The sequence below is a fragment of the Rhinolophus sinicus genome, linkage group LG09 (assembly GCF_036562045.2).
Source record: "Rhinolophus sinicus isolate RSC01 linkage group LG09, ASM3656204v1, whole genome shotgun sequence".
Taxonomy (NCBI): domain Eukaryota; kingdom Metazoa; phylum Chordata; class Mammalia; order Chiroptera; family Rhinolophidae; genus Rhinolophus; species Rhinolophus sinicus.
Window position 1 is genome coordinate 71,323,520 of NC_133758.1, and position 19,330 is coordinate 71,342,849.

Genomic DNA, 19,330 nt, shown 5'->3' on the forward strand with positions numbered 1-19,330 from the left:
AAAACTGTATTAAAATTGTAATAATATAGACTGATAACAAAAGATGAATACAAATCATGTTTGACTTCTGCAATTACAAGAAGTGCTCAAAGTGGTTACCATCAGCATCCAGACACTTCTGATTATGGCGAACTACTGCTTGAGCAATGTTGACCAAAGTGTCTACTTGTATACTTTTTTTTGGCACCTCCAGTATACCTACCTTATGACCCAACAATTCTACTCCTAAATAATTACCTAAGAGAAAGGAAAACACGTGTTCACAAAAATATTTGTACTGAAAAGCTCATAGCAGCTTTATTCATCATAGCCAAAATCTGGAAACCACTCAGTGTTCATCAACAGAATGGATGAACCAGATGTGGCATTGTCATATAACAGAATACCACCCAGCAGTAGAACAGAACTAATCATCAGTGTACCAAGAACATAGATGAATCTCAACATTATGTGGAATGAAACAAATCTTGCCCATAAAGGCATATACTCTATGATTCCATCTGTATAAAGTTCTGGAACAGGCAAAACTAACTAGTGATGAAAAAAATGCGAACACTGGTTGCCTGGGGTAGGATGAGAGTGGGTGAGGATCAACTGGAAAGAGGCATGAGCAAACTTTCTGGAAGGATTGTAATGTTCTCTGTCTTGATAGGGGTTTAGAGTACACAGGTGTATACATTTGTCAAAACTCAGCAAATGGTAAGCTTAAGATCGTACAGGTCATTATATGTACACATTACTTGAAAGAAAAAAGAACGATAAACCTATACAGAACTCTAGTTAATGATACACATGCTGAAGGCTTTAGAGATGAAGTATGCTGATATCTGCAACTTACTGCATCAAAAAGTTAAGATTGGCTTATGGATGGATGAAGGAATGGATAAATGCATAGTTGGGTAATAAGGCAACTGTGGTAAACGTTCATAGTAGAGTATGTATGGGTGGGTGTATGGATATTCACCATACATATATTTCAACCTTTCTGTTTGTTTGAAACTTACCAAAATAAAATGGTGGGTGATAAAAAGAAACAAATGGGACTTCAATTGTATTTCTTATCATGATGCTTGATGAGAAGGTAAAAGCAGTTGACCAAACAAGGAACAGCAAAAGAAGGATTTGGCCATAAAATGAGGTTAGCTAACATTTAGTAAGCTTCTGGTTCCCTAAGGTGTGCCTGGCTTTTTATGAAAGATATTTGATTTAATAAAGGCGTTAAAACTGTGGACACTGATGTCAGTATCCATCATTCAAGAGCCCTGCAGAAAGAAAATCAGTGTGGGGGCGGGACAAACTACAAATAAGAACAAACAAAATAATAGAATTAAAGAGAACAGGGAAAAGCAAATGAATAGAACAAAATGTACATTTTCATTTTCACCAATTTTATAAGAAAGCCAAATAGTCAATTTTGAATTCTACAGAATTAAGGTGGTTTTGTATGCATATTTTCAGCTTATGAATTAAGTGCTTCAGTGAGATTTTATGCATTATTTGAATACTTATAGTCAAAACTGTTGCAACAGAACAATAAACACATTGGCCTTGGGTTTAATACGGTGTTTCCCCAAAAATAAGACCCGGTCTTATATTAAGGTTTGCTCCAAAAGACGCATTAGGGCTTATGTTCAGGGGATGTCATCCTGAAAAATCATGCTAGGGCTTATTTTCCGGGTAGGTCTTATTTTCAGAGAAGCACTTAGCTGTCAGAACAGTAATCAAGGTAAATGTGAGTGAAGGCTCCATTTCAAAAACAAAGGGGAGGGCAGGAAAATTCAGCTGATAGAATTGAGGTTAGTGGGGGAAAGAAGCATTAGATCACAACAGAGAGAATGGTTCAGGAACTAAAAATAAAGATATCATCATTAGTGTGATACACGCCTGTCCATAATGAAGTATTTGTCTCAAAATCGATTTTCTTTGACCCTTAAAACCTAAATTGTGCTGTTTCCCTGAGGCTATCACAGAATGGCCTATTTTCAGTTGTTAATCCCAGGCCTAAATACTAATCTTTTACTTCACCTGTTAAAGGAGAGTTTAAATTAGCTTTATTGATTGCAGAACTAGACATGTATTAATATATCTTTTATGGTTCCTGACCTAGCAGAGCATGAGAAGCATCTGAAGTATGAAATAAATGCAGAGTGGTGCTGGGAAGGGATTATATTTTAAATTGCAAGTGCAACATTGATGTAGTTTCTGTTTTGCAGATTCTTTTAATTCTATAAAGAAGGCAATCCCTTGAAATATTGAACCTCAATTGTCTGCAGTCTGTACAAATAAAGAATCGTAAGTCAATGAACTTAATCAATTTAGCACATTTCCATCCCTTTTTCAAGACATAAATCAGTATCTTGCCACACAACCTTGCCTGTACTCTTGACACATAGGTCGCAATCCTTTAAAGATAATACTAGAATTCCACCTAGTCACCTCATTTGAATGTCAGTACTTTAAAAGCCTGTTTATTTAGGAATTAAATAATTTGTTTTTCTGTTATTAAAAATTGCCAAGATATATTTATGAAATAGGATTCTGCCAAAGAATCATTAATCCAGAAAAGTCTTGGACATGACATTCTGAAAAATGATTTTACTTGACATTTAAAACATGAACATAACTTGCCTTCTACAGTTTCACCAGGCTGGTTTGGTCATGCATGGTGACACTGAGCTGCAGCCAGCCTGGGGAGTCGTAAGGTAACTGGGTCCACTAGTGAGTGGCTCAGAGGTCCTGTGTGCACGCAGGCTTACAGCGAGGGCACTTCCGCTATATGTGCAGTAGCAATAGCCAGGGTACCAGAGACTTCAAATACCCAGGAGCAAAGCAAACGGCTTCTGTCCTACTCCTCTACCCTTAGAGTTGGCCTTAGAACTGAGGTACTTAGATACTGAGCTACTTGGTGAGGGCCACCAAGGAGTACAGGACCAAGAAGTAAGAAGCATTAGGAAGGGCTCTGTTATATATATATTTCTCACAACCACTTTAATGAAATAGTTACTGTTATTTTATTCCTTTCGCACAGATAAGGATTCAATGTCAGAGACATTAAGCAATTTGCCTAAGGCACTGGGTAGTCAGTAATCAAACCTGGACTTAAACCCAGATTACAAAGGCTTGCGTTTAACCATACACTACAGAAACGGCCCTGAATCTTAGTGCCCAGGGAAGCTTCCCAGAGGAATTAGAGCTGCAAATGGGCCGTAAAGGCAGCAAGGATTGGATGAACAGAGAGAAAAGGCAAGACCTGTCTAGGAAAGGAAGAGCAGCAGAAGCAAAATGACAGAAGAGGGAATGCCTGTTGGTAGAACAGTGGGGGAACAGGCCTGACTAGGTTCATGGATTGTTCTGTTTTGAGTAATAACATAGGACCTTGGCACTTTAAAGCACGTTCATATCCTTCTCATAGATCCTCAGAATACATTTTTAGTAAGGGAGACATTATTATAATCCATCTTTGCATACATACAGAAATTAAAGATCAAGGGGGTAAGTGAGGTCCCTCACACCACAGGGTCTTTGTACACAAGGTGTGATCAAAGATACGGTGAATGTTGAAACAACAAAAAAAATTACAGTGAAAGACACATTGGCATTAATCCTCTGAAAGGACCCCCTCGCTTTGAACACACTTATCCCATCCTTCTTTCCATTTTCTGAAGCAGTTCTGGAAGTCTTCTTTCGTGTCTTTACTTCATCCTCCATCATGACAACACTCCGTGTCACACATCACTTCTGGTACAGCAATTTCTGTCAAATAAAAACATTACAGTGTGTCCTCATCTACCTCATTCACCGGATCTGGCACCATGCAACTTCTGGCTCTTCCCCAAAGTCAAAATGATTCAGGACATGGAGGCAGCCACGACAGTGCAACTAAAGACATTCACGAAAGAGGACTTCCAGGACTGCTTCAGAAAGTGGCAAGAATGATGGGCTAAGTGTGTTCGTAGTGAGGGGAGTATTTTGAGGGGGATTAATGGCAATGTGTCTTTACTGTAATACATTTTTTAAAATGCAAACATTCACCGTATTGTTTGACCATACCTCGTATATTGCTCCTTCTGGCTGGAAAGCCCTTCCTCTCCCCTTCACCCTGTTAACTACTACCCATCCATCAGCTCAGTTTGATCTTGACCTCCTAAGAGAGACTTAGCTGACTTCCCCTGCCTTGTACGTATGCACTCATTGAATCAGGTACCTCTCTCTCCTTTGCAGAATTTATATTTATTCGACTTGTTAGTGCAAATAAATGCAAAAACAATAAATAATTGAATAAACAGATTAACAGAACCCAGGTCTGCCTAGGGCTGTTGCTCATATATTTTCCAGATTAATACACTATTTATAAAAGGTACAATTGAAAGACCTGAGACCATTTTACCTGGCAAAGAGAAAATTTAGGAGAGAGGATCTGACAGCTGTCTTCAAATATCTGAAGAACTATCCTGTTGAAGGATTAGACACATTCTGCATAGCTCCAGAGGGCAGAACAAAGACAAACGGCATGAAAGTCCAGGGAGGCAGATTTCATTACAGTGTAAGGAAGTGAAATATGGAACAATGAGACCTGTCCAAATACGAAGAGGGCTGGCTTTAAGGAGGTGAGTATTCAAATAAAGGTGGGAGGAACACCTGTCAGGTATTGTAGCAGAAATTCCTGTACTGGACGGGAAATTTTTAGCCACTTAGGTCTTTCTGAGTCTAATAGGCTTCTCTAGGTCTGGAAGGAACTTGAAAGCAAAACTGAATTTGACTTGAACGGACCTCGAGGAGGGAAAGCTGCAATGAATAATCGTTCATGTGATGCCCTACTAACATTGAGCCCTTTAAGAAATACATCTGCACTTGTGGGTGGCCACTTTGGTGCGATTGATGAGGTCTTTCAGAGCCAGCATTCCAACAGCAGTCAGGGCTGTGCAGCTGCCACTGTGACTAAGCAGCAGGGAACACTCCAGAGCACAAGGGACTGATTCCAGGGTCACTGCCCTCCTCCAAGCAGTCTCCCTCTTCCTCAGCTCCCCCACCCCCGGTCCACATACACACAAACACATTTCTATACTGGAAGCTCCGCAGCATGCTGACAGATCTCATTCCAAACTATTATTGGAAGCTGTCCTTTTCCCAGTTACTTAATGCAACCTCTTATGCTGAGCACAACTTTACAGTAAGTTTCTCCTCATGCAAACATTCAGATCATGAAAGAGACATGGAGAAAGAAAACTGAAAATCATCTTTTTAATACATCATTTCTGTCTTACATTCACAAAAACCATCTTAAAAAATTAGGAATCTTGATTTGGAAACTGCTATCTAAGGATGCCAATACATGGATGGAGGTGAGCTTGCTGAAGATCGGTACTTTTTATTTGCAGCAGGCAAAGGTCTGGACCAATAGTGACAGTTTTTTCTACAGGGAAATGTAATCTGAGTGTCAAATAACCAGTTTGCAAAATTTGGAATTCAACCGTTTTGTGAACAATCAAATTCAATACATTTGTAATGTAAAAATTTCAGTATAATTAATCACTTATATTTCAAACTACAGTGTCCATTTTGTTGTATGATAAGATTCTTGGTAATCCAATGATCATATATTTATTGAACACCGACTATGTGCCATGCACTATGCTAGGCACTGGTTACAGGGAGGTAAACAAAATGGATATGATCTCTGATGTTACAGGTTTATAATCTAACTTACATAATAAATAATAGGCACCAAATTAATACATAATACAAATTATGGCAATCAATATGAAGGGAAAGGGTAAGAGAGAATCCTAAAATCACAATAGGCTTTTCTGAGGAAGAGACATTTCATTGAGAAATTAAGAATCAGTGAAAATTAACCTTGTGAAGGGTTAGAGAAAAGACATTCCTGGCAGAGGGCGTGTCCCAAAGCTTTGGGATAGGAAAGAATTTGGTTCCTTCTAGAAATGAAAAATAAAAAAGCGAATATGAGCAAGGGGGGAAAGCTTTGAGATGACGCTGGAGAAGAATACAGGACAGAACCTGAGAGCCTTGGAGAACACATCAAGGAAACTGAAGGTTACTCTAAATACAATGAAAAGCCCTACAGAGGGGAGTGATGCAATTTACATTTTTAAAATTATTCAAATGGTCAGATGTGGAGAACGGATTAGGCAAGAATCATGTCTCTTTCTAAATAAACTCTCCATTGACAAAAATGACAACTTCCAACTTATAATCATATTAATGTAGCATAGTTAGAGTTATTTCTTGTAAATAATTATAAAAGTTTAACATCCCACACATTTTTTTGTGTACCAGGCAACTCTCTCCCAAGAAAGCATACTAATGCTAAATGAGTGAAAAAATCTTTTCTACTCAGGCAGTATAAAGTCTAACTTACATTGAGAATGAAGACAAATTACTATTTCCAAGACGGAGTAAACATAAATGCCTTTTTATGTCATGTTGCATTCAGAACATTATCTCTTTTATAATCAGGGGTTGCACTTCACTGAGGATGCTGAGACAGAAACAGGGCTAGAATTAGACACTCTCCATGCTTGACTATTTCTGTTTCTGTTTCCCAGTACTATTTCTTTCTGTGGAGCACGTAGAAGCAGGCGGCCAGTAATCTCCATCATTCTCATCAAATTTAAGGGTAGACTCCTAGCGAAATCAAATATATGTAACTGGGTAATAAAATGCTTTGAAAAATAATGTGTTCTCTTTACTGCTCTGAGGACAGGACCCAGGACATGGTCAATTCAGGGGTGGGGGCTGGAAATTAATATCTTAAAGAAGAAATACAAAGGCAGAAGTAATACCCAGCTTATGGCCTTCACAATAGGATCATGCAGCAATCCAGGCTATTTTCCAAATTCCCTCCTCTCTCCCCACGCAGGCCCAAATGGCCCGTTCACACAGGTTTTGCTTGTTTGTTATGTGATGTTGATATGCAAGTTGATACTTTATGGAAGTAGGATATTACATTCGGGGAAGTAAAAGAAAAGCTTACTCCTTTTAGTGCTAGGGAATTGTGGAAACGAGACAGGGAGAGAGAGCGATACACCAAGAGAAAAGAAGAGTCAATCAGTTAAATAGGTATTCTGATTTCCCCTTTCAGTGAATTGCATTAAATCTGTGGTTCTCAAATGTTAACGTGCCTCAAATCAGCTGGAGGATTTGTTAAAACACAGTTGCTGGGCTCCACCCCCAGATTTCTGATTCAGTGGGTCTGGGGTAGGACTCAAGAATTTGCATCTCTCACATGTTCTCAGGTGCTGCTGGACCACTGAGTACCACTGTGTTGAATAAATGAAAGGAACCCCAAGGGCAGAGGAGCTCTTTATCCTTGGTTTTCACGTAGTGCCCTAGAAAGAGATCATGTCTGTGACTGCCCTTGCTCAATCTCCCCAGCACATCCCCTACCAATGGGGACACATAAACCACACCATTCTTCCATTTACACCAGGGTGTCTTGTCTTCTTAAGGAGACAACAGGATGGATGGGGGCATCTCGGAAATTGCCCACTTTTTCCTAAAAGACATTCCTGTAGCTGGAATGTCTAAGGGACATTCCTAATTGTCTAAGGGACAGTTTAATTAGCATTGTCTAAGGGACAGTTTAAATACCCAAATCTAACATTCTTAAATGGTGTTGGACACACGGTCAGGTTTCTCTCTCCTTCATTTTCCTTTCTGATAACTATGTCAGGCTTTGTAGGCCTGTCGCTTCCCTTTTCCCAATGGCTGGAATGGTGACTGTTGGTGTGGTGGTGAGCCATCTTCAGCGATGTGAATGATAGAGGCAACATCTTTGAGAATGGCAAAGCCGAGAGAGAAGCAGCCTGGCTCCCAGGCATCATCCCTTATACTGGATTTCGCTTGCTTAAGTCATCGTATGTTGGGCCCATTTGATAAAACAGTCTAATCTGTATCCCAACCAATAAAATGGAATGAGAGGTCTGAGTGGTGTGAAAGTAATACATAAATTCATTGTAGTGCAACGCTTACAATGTACAAACACAGTTTTCCTATATCATACTTTTCCATGCTGAGTGTCAGTTATCCACCCACGACTTCAATTAGATCAGTCTTTTAAGGTCTCACTCTTCTCCTTTGCAGTGTTTCTTCTCTTTCTTGACTGTTCTTTGTCTACCCTCATTGCATTTATTCAGGTCCAGCGATCTATTTCATTTCACCTTACGTTTTATTAGTATTTCTTCTACAGCTGCTTTAGAGTTGTTACAAATAGCTCAGGCACTGTTTATACCTTTTAATACTTTTGAATATCCAAATAAGTAAATAAATACCCAAAAGAGTACACTTGTTTTTAATTGCCATTATCAATCCTTCACTTCCTCGTGAATAAATAGATGTGATTTTGATTACGGTGGTAATGTGAAAATTATACCAGCTGAATGGTGGGACAACATACCTAAGAATATAAATATATATTTATTTATATATACATATTTATTTACACATATATTCCCCCTGAATTTTTAACTTATATGTATGTATATAATGGACACATAGAGAACTTCTACTGAATATAAAATCTTGTAAAATACATTCTCAAATCTTTTTCATTTAGTAGTCAAGTATTTTGATCAAGTTTCTCTCTTTGTAAACTCAGTATGTATTCATATCATGTTAAATATTCTTAATATTTTTGCTTTTTTTCCAAAATAATGTATTATAGGTAATAAAAATCACCTCCCAGGCTTTGGCACTCAAACTAGAGGGCACTATAGAAATACTAAGGTCATATTCAGTGCTCAATGAATTCCAATTTTGAAATATTTTTGGTTGTTTGTAGAAGTCACAATCCTTCAGAATAAATATCACTCAAACAACCAATAAGTATTCCGAATTCCTTTCTGAACTATTGCATCACTAACTTGGTTTGGCCAGGATAAAACAATTTGAAAAACAAATATACGTCACAGTTTATATCCCTCCTGGGCCAACTAATGTTATACTATTTTGTACCTCCTCTATTGAAAGCACCAATAATCAGGCAGTCCTCTTTCCAAACAAACAAACAGAAAATACAGCTTTAAAAGTAAAGTAAGTACTCATAGCATCATCAATCAAAAATTATAAAAACATGGCAAATTTTATTCAAAACATTTTGGAGTGCTTTTAAATATAGTTTCATTCTGTTAAGCTGTAATACTTGAGGAAATCACAAAACAATCACTTTATCACCTTAACCAGCTACTGATCATAGAGCTAGGATGAGAAGCCATGACAAGGAGACTGAAACAATGAACCTTCGTGACCAGCTACAGGAATACAACAAACCCAGAGACACAAGCATTGCCTGGGAGTCAGTGTTTAAGACAGAGCCAATACTCAAAAGTCAGGAGACCCACCATGAACTCCTACATAAAGGAGTTCAAAGCAAGTCTTGAATCACATAGATAACAGAGGCCAAAGCAAGGCTAGAATCAAGAATCAAGACAAGAACTCAGAATCATGCATCTGGAGTACACACCGTCCTACTCATTGGTCATTTGAGTGGATCTCCTTGCAGTAAGAACCATGAGTGTTAGCTGCAGGTAAATCAGTCCCAGCCATCCCTTCCACCATAGCGGCCTCCCAGACACTGGGGACTAAACATGCCATTCATTTTTCTCAGTATCCATCCGTTGGGACTTCAGAAGGAAAGACAGACTGGTTACAGACTAAATAAAGAACTTACATTTTCTCTTTGTGTCTGAGTTGTAGTGTGAGTTAAATTTCCACCCTGCTACATTAGCTATTGGCTGGACTTCAAGCAGAATTAAAGGGCAAAGCAAGTCTGAAATTAGGCATGAGAATATCCAGACAGAGAAGTACTAGTAGGAGACAAAGTTAAGTGGAAAAAAAACAAAACAAAACCACACACATCTTTTTGCTTTTTTACAGATTTGTTCACATATAATTCACATAGTGTACAATTCACCCATTTAAAGTGTATAATTCAGTGGCTTTTAGAATATTCACAGACTTGTTCATTCATCACTACAATCAATTTTAGAACATTTTTTTTTTACCTCAAAAAGAAACTGTACTCCACTTAGCCATCACTCTAGGCAACCACTAATCTACTTTCTGTCTGTATAGATTTGCCTATCTGGACATTTCATATAAATAAAATCATACAATAAGTTGTTTTTCTGTAACTGGTTTCTTTCACTTAGCATGTTTTCAAGGTTCATCCATGTTGTAGCATGTCTCAGTACCTCATTCATTTTAACTGCTGAATAATACTTATCCATTCATCAGCTAATAGACATTTAGGTTGTTTCTACTCTTTGAATGTTATGAGTAATGCTGCAATGAATATTCATGTACAAGATCTGGTGTAGAGATGTGTGTGTGTGTGTGTGTGTGTATATATATATATATATATATATGAGTGGAATTGCTGAATCATATGGTAACTCTATGTGTAACTACTTGAAAAATATCTAGACTGTTTAACAAAATGGTTGTACCTTGTTCCATTCCCTCCAGCAGTGTGGGAATGAAATGAGGGTTCCAATTTCTCCACATTCTTGACAGTAGTTGTTATGATCTGTCTTTTTTATTGTAACATCCCACACTCTATTTAAAAAAAAATCGCAAACAGATTTTCTTCATCTTTGGATCTGGTAACTGAACCAGTTCCCCGGTTAGAGAAGCCCACTTACAAAAGGCAAAATCCTGAGCCCAGACGAGCCTCATGAAAAAGCAGGAAAGATAAGGTCAGAGTTGCTTTGATGTCGGGGAGGAAAAAGGGGGTAACCACATGAAATTGCCAATAGTCAACCATTTTTTTGCCTACAGAAATAGCACATTCATATGGTTTGATCTAATACAAAATAATTCCCATGGTTGTGTAGGATAAATGTTTAGGACTTGTAGGCAAATTAGTTAGAAAAATAGTTGGGGTGAGTAGCAAGAGCCTTGAATTGCCTTCTAAGTTTCAACTTTATCCCATAGGTTATGGGGAAGTCAGTTCACAATAGAACTTTTGACAAATGGCCAATAAATGTATTTTTTAATGTTTAAAGAATTTCAGGTTTAAAAGGAAACTATATATCATTTTCAGTATCACAAAGAAAAAAAATTTTAATGATAATATTCAATATTAATAAGGATTCAGGGAAACAGGCTGCTGGGTGTGTAAACTAGAAAAATGTTTCTGGAAGGCAATGTGAATAACCTTTGACCAAGTATTCTTCTTCTAGGGCTTTATCCCAAGGAAATAGTCATGGATATTAAAAAAAAAAAAAAAAAAGTTTAGCCACCAGGATATTCTTAATGTCCAAAAATATCAAGTTGGTTAAATAACTATTATAATAATGAATCATCCTTATAAATGAATACAATACAGCTATATTAAATACTTAGATGAATGTGTAATAACATGAAAATGCTCATGAATTTTTGTTACATGGTTTTTAAGAACTAGATCAGGAGACCCTTTCTGCCTTGAATTCTAAAATCTCAGGCTTAGAGTACTTATATAAATTACAAGTGATAGAGAACCGTCTGAAGTACAGCTGATCAGAAGTCCTATAACTAAAGATCTAAAGAAAAAAAAACATGTTGAGACTGATAGGAGGGGTGGAAAAGTGAAATGTGCTGGCTGCACACTTGCATACAGCAGTTGAATATCAGGATGGATATCTCAGCCACAGAGGTCCCTCCAGAGGAACAAGGGACCCCAGCCCCACCCTGGGCTTCCCAGCTCGGAGTACTGGTACCAAGGAGAGGAGCCCCCAACATCTGTCTGTGAAAAACAGTAGAGCTTCCAACCATCCAAGTTGGATGGAAAATTATATGCTGATATCCCTGATAAGCACAGATGCAAAAATCCTCAACAAAATATTAGTAAACCAAATTTAGGAATACATTAAAAAGATCATACACCATGATCAAGTGGGATTTATCTGGAATGCAATATTGGTTTAATATCTGCAAATCAATCAATGTGATATACCACATAAATAAAATGAAAGATAAAAATCATATGATCATATCAATAGATGAAGAAAAAGCATTGGAGAAAATCCAGCATCAGTTTATGATAAAAAACTCTCAGCAAACTGGGAATAGAGGGAACATAGCTCAACATAATAAAGGCCATATACGACAAACTTACAGCTAACATCATATTCAATGAGGAAAAGCTAAAATTGTTCTCCTTAAGATCAGGAACAAGACAAGGATGCCCACTTTCACAATTTTTATTCAACATAGTATTGGAAGTCCTAGCCATAGCAATCAGACAAGAAAAAGAAATAAGGGGAATCCAAATTGGAAAGGAAGACTTTCATTATTTGCAGATGACATGATACTATATACAGAAAACCCTAAAGATTGCACCAAAAAGCTATTAGAACTGATAAATGAATTCAGTCAAGAAGTAGGATAGAAAATTAATATTCATACATTGGTTGCATTTTTATACACCAATAATGAACTGTCAGAAAGAGAAATTAAGAAACAATGCCATTTACAATTGCATAAAAAAAAAATACCTAGAAATAAATTTAACCACAGAGGTAAAAGATCTGGACTCAGAAAACTATAAGATACTAAAGAGGGGCAGCTGGTTAACTCAGTTGGTTAGAGCGTGGTGCTTTTACAACAAGGTTGCCAGTTCGATTCCCACAGGGCCACTGTGAGCTGTGCCCTCCACAACTAGATTGAAACAACTACTTGACTTGGAGCTGATGGGTCCTGGAAAAACACACTTAAAATAAAATAAAAAGTTAAGAAAAAAAGATACTGAAGAAATAAATTGAAGAAGATACAAATAAATGGAAGCATAAACCATGCTTATGAATACTAAGTATTAACATCGTTAAAATGTCCATACTACCCAAAGCAATCTATGGATTCAGTGCAATCCCTATCAAAATACCAATGGCATTTTTCACAGAACTAGAATAACCTTAAAATTTATATGGAACCACAAAAGACCCCAAATAGCCACAGCAATCTTGAGAAAGAAGAATAAAGTTGGAGGTATAATACTATCCAATATCAAACAATACTATAAGGCCATCATAATCAAAACAGCATGGTACTGGCATAAAAACAGACACATAGATTAATGGAACAGAATAGAGAGCCCAGAAATAAACCCATGCCTATACGGTCATTTAATCTATGACAAAGGAGGCAAAAAAATGGAATAAAAACAGTCTATTCAATAAGTGGTGCTGGGAAAACTGGATGGATACATGCAAAAAAATAAAACTGGACCACCTTCTTACTCCATATACAAGAATAAACTCAAATGGATTAAAGACTTAAATGTAAGATCCAAAATCATAAACCTCCTAGAAGAAAACATAGGCAGTAAACTCTCTGACACTGCTCTTAGTAAAATTTTTTCTGATATATTTCCTTGTGCAAGGGAAACAAAAGAAAAAATAAACAAATGGGACTACATCAAGCTAAAAAGTTTTTGCACAGCAAAGGAACCCAACCGTCAACAAAATGTAAAGACATCTACTGAATGGGAGAAGATATTCACCAATGATACACCTGATAAGGGGTTACTATCCAAAATTTATAAAGAACTCATACAACTCAACACCAAAAAATAGTATGAGCAATCCAATTAAAAAATAGGCAGAGAACCTAAATTGATATTTCTCCAAAGAGGACATACACATGTCCAATAGACATATGAAAAGATGCTCAATGTCACTATCAGAGAAATGCAAATTAAAACTACAATGAGATACCACCTCACACCTGTCAGGGTGGCTATCATCAATAAATCAACAAACAACAAGTGTTGGTGAGGATGAAGAGAAAAGGGAATCCTCATACACTGTTTGGACTGCAAACTGGTGTAGCCACTATGGAAAACGGTTTGGAAGTTTCTCAAAAAATTAAAAATAGAACTACCTATGACCAAGCAATTCTACTTCTGGTTATTTAACTAAAGAAATCCAAAACACTAACGCAAGAAGATATATGCACCCCTATGTTCACTGCAGCACTATTTACAATAGCCAAATTTGGAAGCAACTCAAGTGACTGTCAATAGATGATTGTGTAAAGAAGAAGTGGTACATATATACAATGGAATATTTCTCAGTCATAGATAAGAATAAAATCTTACAATTTGTGACAACATGAATGGACCTAGAGGGTATTATGCTAAGTGAAATAAGTCAGACGGAGAAAGACAAATACCATATGATCTCACTTATATGTGGAATCTAAAGAACAAAATAAATGAACACACAAAACAGAAACAGATCCACAGAGAACTGCTGGTTGCCAGAGTGGAAGTGGGTTGGGGAGCTGGGTGAAAAAGGTGAAAGGATTAAGAAACACATTGAATAATAAAAACAAGTAGTTACAAAATAATCACAGAAATATAAAGTACAGCATAGAGACTATACTCAATAATGTTGCAACAACTATGAGGTGTGATCAAAAGCTACGGTGAATGTGTAAATTTAAAAAAAATTATTACAGTAAAAGACACATTGCCATTAATCCCCCTCAAAATATTCCCCCTCGCTTCGAACACATTTATACCATCATTCTTGCCACTTTCTAAAGCAGTTCTAGAAGTCCTCTTTCGTGAGAGTTTTCAGCTGCACTGTTGTGGAAAGCAGTTTGAAATTTGCCTGGCACATAGTAAGCACTATCGGAGAGTTAGTTATTGTTAATATTAGTGCTTGACGCCAGTAAATTAAGTCAACTTTTAAGCTAATTTAAGAAGTAAAGTTGGGACGACAGAACACTGGGCAAGTACTGCACCCAAAACATCCCTGAGAGCTGGTCCTGTGAAGTCAGCACTGCAGCGGCCAAGCACTGACCCACGGCTTGGCCTGCCAACTCCTCAGATGCTGGACACTGCACGCTGCCATGAACAGCTGTCTCTGCTCTGCTGCACTGGAAACCGGATGCAGCTGCCATTGCTGCTGTCCCTCGGCCAGAATGGATTCTGCGTCATCCCTGCTGTGTTGAGTCACCAGCTCCTGAATCAGTCTGGAGAGGATGCATCTGCTTGGCTGCATGAAGTCTCCAGTTCCCAGATATAAGGGAGGGTGAGAAAAGGAGCCCTGAGTGTTTTTTATCATATACAGAAGGCATACTCTACTTTTTAAGACAGAGGATTCAACACTCTTAGCAAATTTATAGACTGGGCCACAAAAGAAAGATATGCATGATTTCTTTATGGTGTAAAAATACAGATATAACCTAAATACATATTTACACGCAAAGAAAAAAAAATTGAAAGGATGTACATCAACGTGTTAATGATTACTTGTGAATTGACCACTATGGCTGATTTGAATATTTTGTCTTCTGACTATAACTTTCCAACTCTTCTATGATGTAGAAAAGACGTACTCTCTTTTAAAGCAAGACTGGGCAATATCAGATCTCTATTTTGAAAGGGAACTGAGTCTTTCTTAAAGACGGCCATGGAATGGAAGTGGAAGACCAGGTTCAGGCAGCTGTTGCTACCCTAGGGCAGGCCCTTGCTGCTGCTCAAAGTAAGGTCAACAGACCAGCAACAACAGCTTGACTCAGAAGCACATCAGAAATGCAGATTTTCAGGCCCCATCCCTAATCTACTGACAGCAAAGAGGATGAATCAAGAGATATTCTAGACGTATAAGCAGCAAGACTGGACAACTGACAATAGAAAAAAGTCATGACCCTTGGAAACATTTCCAAACTTGGAAGAAGGCAGGGTTATTACAAGAAACGGATTACCAAGACAGGAGCCAGTTTTAAAGGAAACAGGTAAATTTGGTTTTAAACATATGAGGTTTGAGAACTTCAAAGATGGCTGGATGGATATGCTCAGCCTGAGAAATGTACAACTGGGAGCCAATGATGAATGTCAAAACTGGGTTTACAAATTTGAAAGTCATCTAAGAAAAGAGATAATAGAAGCCACAAAAGTGTGTAAGAGCATGCAAAACAAGAGAAGACATCCAAACAAGATCTTCTGGTAATATTATATTTTGGAAACAGGAGAGAAAGGGAAGGCAGGGTGGCCAATACTAAGACCATCAGGAGACTATACAGAGGGTGCCAAAAAAAATGTACACACATTTTAAGAAACGAAAAAACTGTATTAAAATTGTAATACTCAATATATACCAATAACAAAAGGTGAATACAAGTCACGTTTGACTTCTGCAATTACAAGAGGTGCTCAAAGTGGTTACCATCCAGGCACTTCTGATGACGGCGAACTACTGCTTGAGCAACGTTGACCAAAATGTCCACTTGTATACATTTTTTTGGCACCCCTGGTAGTGTTAAAGAAAGCAAAGGACAGACTTTTTTTATTATTCAATTCTTTCCTCCTTTCATGTCCAACTAGGAGTGGTGTACATAATTATACTTACACTAAACAGGAAAGTGATGAATTAATAGAGATCTTAATTCTTGAGCCACAGAATGACCAAAATATTAGTATTTGGAGGTGGGTGGAAGAGGAGAACATTGATGCCTCAGATGTTATAGTAATTGGTCCCATCATCAGAATATATCCAAAGTTCTTGTGGCTTTTTTTAAAGTTCTGATGAAAATTCTGCAGTTTTTACAGTGTCGCAAATCATATAAGACTATGCTTATTTTTGTTTCATTCATTCATTCATTCATTCATTCATTCATTCATTCAGCAAAAACTTATTGAGCACTTACTATGAGCCAGGCACTCCTCTGGGTACTGAGGATACAGCAGTTAACACAATAGACAAAACCCTTTGCCCTTCTGAGGCCTACATTCCGGAGAGGGAGACAGGTAATAAACAAAAGAAATAAGTGAAAATATTGTATGTTAGATGGGGATAAATATTATGGAATATAAGGATAGAAGGGTTGTGTGAGAGTTGTAATTTTAAAAGAAGTGACAGGGAAGCTCTCACTGAGAAGATGAATATACCTGATGGAGGTGAGGAAGCCACTCCTGCAGATATCTGAGGGAAGCACTTTCCAGGTCAAGGTTAAGTGGACCTGGTGTGGTCAGGAAGGCCAGAGTGGTTGGACTGAGGGAGTGAGGGGGCGAGCAGGAAAAGAGGACTGAGGAGTAAAGACCAGCGGAGGTTGCTGAGCATATAAGGGACATTATCTGTCTTGGATTTTAACAGAATCATTCTGGCTGCTATTTCAAGATCAGACTGAAGTAGGAAAACCAGATAAGTGGCTATGGTAATACTCAGGCAAGAAAAATGGTACTTGGACCAGGTACCTTTTTTGTTTTTCTTCTAGTATATCATACTAAAGTGGGATGGGAGGAGGGAGGAGAGATCGTGTGTATATCAGGAAAAGGAATACAGAACTTTCAATTCTTCTAGTTATGTAATTCTATGTATTTTCACATTTATCTTCAGCCTCACAGAACAAAAGGTATAAGCAATTTAATTTAAACATTTAAACTTAAACATTTAATATGTTTAAATAATTAAATCTTCTAAGTTATTAGAAGTTATTCTAAACTTCAAGGGGATGTTTTTTAAAAAACTAAAACTATTACCATCACCATGTCAATACATTTATATTTAGGCCAAGATAATAAAATAAACTGATAATTTATTTTAAAGACATGAGCAATATTTTTGAAATGGAGAGTCACTAAATAATGACTAGTTCTGAAAGGTGTTATTTTAAACTCTTTCAATGCTATAATTAAAACAAAAATGAAAGTGCAATCTAAAAAGTGCACACAGAGATGAGTCACATCAGGACATGTAATTTGCTTTTCCTATAGGTCTGAGACCAAAAACTCCATTTATTTACTACAGAGTAGAAGGATAAACTGATTATTTATCTGAAAATACAAAGGCAACTATCAAGGTGAACACTGGTTCAGAGAGAAGAGTTGTCAATACTGTACTAGTTATTATCCTAGATGTGCAGAGCTTTATTGTTTACAAAGCACTTTCACTACCATTACCTCATTTGAGCTTCACAATAGGCCTGTTACTATCACTGTCCTTCATTCACAGATGTAGACACCCAACTCAGACAGGGTAAGAAACTTATCCAAGGCCACCCAACTGACTAGCAAGTACCAGAGCTGGGAACAGAACCCTCACTTCCGAGTCCACTGCTCTTTATACTACACCCTTCTGTGTTCTTCTCTAGATATAGAACTAGGGAGGGGAGGGGGGATTTTTCCTGTGCAGGAATAATCAGGTCAGCAAGACCAAAGGTGGATAGCAGTACCAACAGAAAGGTACCAGCTTGGAAATAATAGTCTTATGGCAAATTCTGTTGTCCCCACTTAATGTTAGAAAACCAAGGAACAGAAGTTTGTTAAGCCAAACACTGGCCCTGTACTTGTGCAGGCAGGGCTGGCTTGCCATTTAGGCTTACCTTGGTCTTTTTCACTACTCCTCTTTATGGCTCGCTTGATCTGGCCTGCTCTTTAGTGCTCCCACCAGAGGGCAGGCAGGGCAGGAAGAAGAGCACTGATAACCTGTTAGATCAAAAACCTGAAGAGCAAAACTTGGGTTACTATCTTAATGGAGGCTTTCTACATTTCAGTTATTAATGAAAACTGTGCCACCATTCTCCTATGTAGACCTAGAATAAACAATGCAGCAGAATGATTTCAGAACTGGAGAACAGAGTTTCATTATACTTCTCAATATTTCCATTCTGATTTTCCTTAAATGATAAATATAATATGTTAAGTCTTTAAGTAAATAATACTTAAAAACATGTGGGGAAATAAATGGACAATGAACAAGAACAGAAAATTCACGAGAGGAAATCACGTTATAGTATGTTTCATCTTTTTCCCCCCTCTTTCTTTATTGCTTTCATGCTCCTGCCTCCAGACAACCCAGGGATACCAGTGATGGCAGCCGCCGCAGTGGCAAGAGCAAAAGGCCACAGTCCCTACAAGTCTGAGGGACGAAATATTTATTGAGAAGAAAAATCAGATTGATGGGGATTCGAGGAAGGGAATCAAGGTATCAGAACTGGAATAGTGGACCTGACATTGGCAAACTGCCATAAGATACCATGCAGATCTGTCACAAGTAGCTGAAAATATAAATCTAGAACTCAGAGGAGAGGTCTGGCCCAGAATGTTAAGTCTGTGAATCATCTGCATTTAGAAGTTATTTAGAGCTGAACACTTTAGGTGTTTTCTTCTTATTACCGAGTAACAGCTAATTACTGAGATTTTCTTGCAGCATTCTTTAGTATGTGCTCCACTGAAGAACTGAAAGATAAACCAATTATTACAATTCTAATGATGAAGTCTAGTTTACCACAAGTAAATAGGGTTTTATTTTTTCTTAGGATCTGGGGCCTGTCTCCTAAACCAGGAGCCTTTAGACTCTTCTTGTATGCTTCCTAAAATAAT

At 37.7% G+C, this 19,330-nt stretch overlaps 1 long non-coding RNA gene across 2 annotated transcripts in view; it reads right to left on the minus strand.

Moving 5' to 3' along the window:
* Window positions 1-407: 407 nt before the first annotated feature.
* The window catches only part of LOC141573191 (uncharacterized), an 82,636-nt gene continuing 63,713 nt past the window's right edge, over window positions 408-19,330 (minus strand). The window contains exon 4 of one of the 2 annotated variants that reach the window (XR_012498865.1): window positions 408-3,753. This is a non-coding gene — a long non-coding RNA (uncharacterized LOC141573191). Of the gene's footprint in view, window positions 3,754-10,437; window positions 15,014-19,330 lie in introns of those variants that run through there. The other variant, XR_012498866.1, reaches the window with a different exon arrangement.